At 39.6% G+C, this 5,212-nt stretch overlaps 1 protein-coding gene across 1 annotated transcript in view; it reads left to right on the plus strand.

The window, feature by feature from the left end:
* Window positions 1-462: 462 nt before the first annotated feature.
* Window positions 463-5,212, plus strand: part of LOC106530637 (vang-like protein 1) — a 32,004-nt gene continuing 27,254 nt past the window's right edge. Inside the window, exon 1 of the mRNA XM_014026301.1 lies at window positions 463-661. The gene's annotated coding sequence lies outside the window, so the exon portion shown is untranslated. The remainder of the gene's footprint in view (window positions 662-5,212) is intronic.

The raw sequence follows: 5,212 nt of genomic DNA on the forward strand, positions 1-5,212 counted from the left end.
AAGTGCAATGGCCTTTTAGAGAAATGTATATTGCATAAAGTGTAAATATAATTCAACAAGCTAAAATGTAAACCACAAGTGTATGTAGTACACTAGTAGTATTTAGATTAATGTACTTGAATGTATAATTTGGTAAACTTAAAAAAAACTTATAATGGTATACAGGTATACTTTTTCAAAACAAACAAATGTCAGAATAAGTATTAAATCAGTATAATTTCTAGTACACTACAAGTACATGGTGCATGGTATACTACTTAAACTTATACTCAAGTATACTTCAAGAAAATCACTTTTTGCTAAGAGGACTACACTGAAAACAAATGGTTTGCCCAGATGTCACATAAGAGCCACCATAACATGTTCAATAAACACAAAAGTGAATCAACTACAACAATAAAAAGTTTGAGTGTTTTTTTTTAAGCTTTTGCGTTAGAAGTATCTGAGTGAGCCTGTGGTGAGGGACGCCCTCTGGTGGCGGACAGTAAAATAACACCCAGATTGTGGAGCRCTGAGCTCCATCCATCCTGCCTTCCTCTCCGCTCCTGGATCCACCGAAAATAAAAGGCTTCGAGTGAGAGACGGAGCCTCTCGGTTCGGTTCGAGCAAGATCCACTGACAGCCCTTTTTAAAGGAATACTRGGACACTTCGGATGCAAAGGTGGGTTCATTTATCTTTATTGTAAAGGTTTGTTTAGAACACCGGAGGGTTTAATCTGTCTTTGCCTAAAAAGAAAAAAGAAAAAGAAGAAAATCGCCGGAGAAATACGACCTCTTTAGCCGGAATTAKTGAGGAAGTTCACCGCTGTTGTGGCGTCGTGAATAATAAAGACGTTTTTTTTTCCCTGTGTGTCCTTCACGTGTCTTTAAGCTTTCATTTTGAAAAAAAATCACCTTTTGTCTTCTAACCTTAAATGTGAACAAATACAGAGGATCCACAGCGCCATAGGACCATTGTGGAGACAGGGTGAGACACAGATCAGTCACATCCTTCAGCTCAGATAAAAGAAAGGCTGTTTGGAGGCTCTGCAGGGATCAGCAGCAGCTGTCTGCAGGGCTGCACATCTGGAGGAGGTATTTAATCTGACTAAATGTGTCTCCTCTGTTTCTGTTGCTGCAGAGACTGTGCTGCCAATTATTTATCATTGAGATAGATTTGTRTGTGTGCTCAGAGTCAGGACACTGGGAAACTCTTGACCAGATGAATCATCTCGTGGAAGATATCAATTCATGCCAGGAGGGATGAAAAAGAAAGCAGCGTGGGATTCTGTTCGCCATTGTTCTCTTTAAAACTGGGCTTTCTGACTGGCTGGACAAGATGTAAGCAGTGTAACAAGAAGTGGCCTTACCTTAAGGCTACAGGGGGGAAAGTTAGGCTGCTTTACAGTATGCAGACATGTAAAGGCACTTAGAGTTGTTGCAGGGTTGTATCTCTTCCACAACCCACCCACTTCTTTGCTGCTGTACTTTTATTTAGTTCCACATGAGCGGATCAGAGGAGGCCGGAGTTTGCATTCCAGAGAGCTGTGTCAGGTCTTAACTTTCTCCCCTCGGTTCTCTGTGTGGGTGTGGATCAGCGAAGCGGGGATCARCTCTCGGATCCTTGTCTAAATATCACCGAGCGGAGGATAAAGGGAAATAAACGGCTTTTACCGAATAAAAACTTGTAGATAAAAAAGCTCTTTCTGCAGTTTTATGAAAGGCTCGGCACGTGTGATTTCAATCCAGCGGTGCTTATAATCTGCGAATGTGCTAATGAGCAGGTGTTTCTCTGGGTTATCTGAAGTTCACAGAGATTAGAGACTAATCACAATAATTAACACTGACACACACGTGCTCTGCCAGCAATTCAGAAAAGATACAAACAAATATATTTTCTGCTGTCGTGTTCAAGTGATGCATTTACAGAGATATAATACCCCAGCATTCATCAACTAACGTCACACGACGTCACACGAAAAGTGACAGGTGTCCCGCCCTAAAGGGGCGGGACACCTGTCACTTTTCGTGTGACGTCATTTCTTAATTAGTTGATGAATGCTGGGGTATTATATCTCTATTTACACTGCATGGAATAGTACAAGTTGAGTCCTGAAATTGTATATATGTGACCCATCATATCGAAATGAGGATTAAGTTAAATTTAGTCAAAATGACCTAATTACATTTTCAAATGATTGGCTTTAAAAGCTACATTTTGACACCTGGATCATTCTGATGTCATAAGTGGATCTAGAGATAAGACTTAATTTGTCTTGTTGGTTAAAATAATACATTACTGTTTGTTCTGAATCCTAATTTTATATAAATTTATTGAGTAATTTTTGATGTCAATATAAAGAGAAAACATCAAATAGTCTTTGTACGTTAGGATTTCCCAGTTAGAAAGAAACAAAAACATTGCTAACTCACAGGGAAAAATTTCAAAAATTTAAGGCGTTTTTCCTCAAAATCAGGTTTTTTGTTGCTACTGCTCAAAAAATGCGTCAAAAATGTTTTTTAGGATTTTATTTCAGAAATAAGATAAGGCGTGAAATCATTATATTTTTTGACAAAATGCGATTTTTGCACACATTTAAATCAAAACGCTATCTGCCCATTTCTCCTCRTTCCACTTTTGGATTTAATCCTCGTTTCGATGTGATGGGTCACATATTTGTAGAGAAGCTGTTCATGTGGGATGTTTAGAAATGGGAAATAGAGGGAAAGTTATGAACAGTTATTATCTAAGATTGCTCTTTAAGTTACAGATGCTTTTGTATTCTTGGGTGCAGTCAAGAACAAAGCTGCTGTTTTAAAAAWAACTAAAATGTTCAATTTTCCTAGTAGCTCATGCACATTTTATGTTATGAACTTTGACACAGCYGCAAACACTAAAACTTTTAAATGCAGATTTGTTATAAAATCATTTTTAATCTCAGAGTTTAGGTGACGTTAGRTTTGATTTAAGCCCTGAGTTACCGGTACATATTACTGGATTGAAGATTGATGTTTCTCCCTGTTTTGATGCCGTGAAACAGAAAGCTGCTGCATCGAGCAGATTGTGGCGTAATACCACCAGAGCAGGGCGAAGCCAGGAAGGTAGGCACAATGGCTGGTGGGTGTTGGGGGGCGGGGGGCAGATGCCATGGTAACCAGGCTTCAGGATGTGCTTTAGCTGCGCTGCAAGTCTGAAATGTGGTTTGCCAAGACGACACTGGATCCTGTGACAAAATACCCAGTTTTATCAATCTCTGCTAATCACTGCAGCTCTAATCTGRAGCAGGACTGAAGTCGGTTTGAGTTCACTTTAGGTAAAAAAAAAAAAGGAGCCCGTCACACCAGATCTGCGTGCACCTTTCAGCCTGCATGTGTGTGACTCTGCTAGCTGCCCCCGTGCACCAGGCTCTGTCCGCTACACAAACACATTAATGAGTGTTTGTTTTACATTAGTGTCACTTTCTGCCCTTGTGCGTTGCYCGGGGGCGCCTGTGCAGAACGATGTGCACCGAGGCGTTCGCGCTTCACTCAGGAGATACTTCCTACACAGAATAAAGTCATATACGATTAGTTTGATGCGTTAGGACGACTCGRAGTAAACAAGCAGACACGTGATCTTCACTCGTTATTTTTATGCTTTATTTCTTATTCCTGGATCTGTAATTGATAGTTTTTCTTTGCCCGTGACTGCGATTTTCCACATGGCCTGGTTCACATGCCGCCTCCTCCTCCTCCTCCTACTCCTCCTCCTCCTCCTCCTCGTCTTGTGCATGAGCAGAGCAGCATCCTCCTGGCCCACATCCTGATGGCCTTTCGCTAGTCGACCAGCACTCACGGGGTTAACAGCTTCCCCATTCAAATTTGCAGGCTTATTCCTTTAACCATATGGCTTCTGGATGTGATGAAAGACCATTGTTTGCTGTTTGGCTTCTCTCGCTCAGCCGCCCCCCACCTTAATAATCTGTCTCTCTCTCTCTCACACACACACACACACACACACACACACACACACACACACACACACACACACACACACAGTGTATCATAAATTTACTCTCGGCAGGGGTGATTGATTGTTGCCCCTAAATGGGGCCTTCTGCCTCGTGTGTTGCCATCGCAACAGCCGACGCTCCAGATGTGCGYTAACGATGCGATGCATTGTGAAAGACGGGATGCTGCACCATCGTTTGGCTCGATGATTGACACATCGAGCCCCAAYATTTATTCAAGTTAGCTGCAGCTTATTTCATTCTGCGGCACGAGTCAACAAACCATTACAGTAAAACATTTAGGGTAAACTAGAGAAATGGCTTTTCCTGTGAAAATGCTAGTTGTGCGTGCTTCATGCTGAAAACTTCAGCTGAAAGCTGCTGAAATTGAGCTGAAAATGTAATAGGAAAAGTGTTGTTGAAAAACTGAAAGAAGCAGAAAACCATAACTGCATAAAAACAGTAAAAAGGAGCACAAATCTAGTTGAAAATAGAAAACAGCTAAAAGCTAAGAGCTAAAATAGCTGAAAACATCTGAAAACATAGCAGAAAAAASTRTTAAAAGTAGAAAAAGGCAGAAGAATAGCTAAAGTAGCACAATGTAGCTAAAATGAGCATAAAATAAGCTAAAGGTAGCAACCACAATTTGAAATTAGCACACAGTTGAAATAGTTATAGTTAAAAATGAACAAAACAGAAAAAAAGTGTAAAATGACATAAAAATGATCATTTGCAGTAAAATAACTAAAACAGCTGAAATTTTCAGTAAAACAGCTAAAACGTAGCTGGAAATTATTTAATTAGCATAAGGAGCACAAGTTTGCTAACCTTAGCTGAAAAAAAATTGTAGTAATTACAAAAAAATGTGTATTTAGCTTAGAAAAGCTAACCTTAGCTAACAGCAGCTAAACATTAGCTGCAAAATTTCAGCAAACAGTTGAATATAGCAGAAAGCATCTGTAAGAAACAGAAATAGCACAAAGTAGCAGAAAAAAAGCACAAAAAGTAGAAAAATCAGAACAATAACAGAAAGAAGCAGAGTTGTAGCTGTAATCACTGTAAAAAGAATTAGCGTGATTAAACTTAAAAACCTGAGTTCAAAAGCTGCCTTAAAAATACAAGTTAACTCCACTTGAAAATTTGCTTTTTCTCAACTTAGGATGGCAAGCTAGAAAACTAGCCCAATTGATGATAATTTATTGTTTATACTTGATATTACAAGTTAAATTGACTTACTGTAGAAC

Source organism: Austrofundulus limnaeus, unplaced genomic scaffold, assembly GCF_001266775.1.
Source record: "Austrofundulus limnaeus strain Quisiro unplaced genomic scaffold, Austrofundulus_limnaeus-1.0 Scaffold541, whole genome shotgun sequence".
In the NCBI taxonomy this organism is placed as follows: Eukaryota; Metazoa; Chordata; class Actinopteri; order Cyprinodontiformes; family Rivulidae; genus Austrofundulus; species Austrofundulus limnaeus.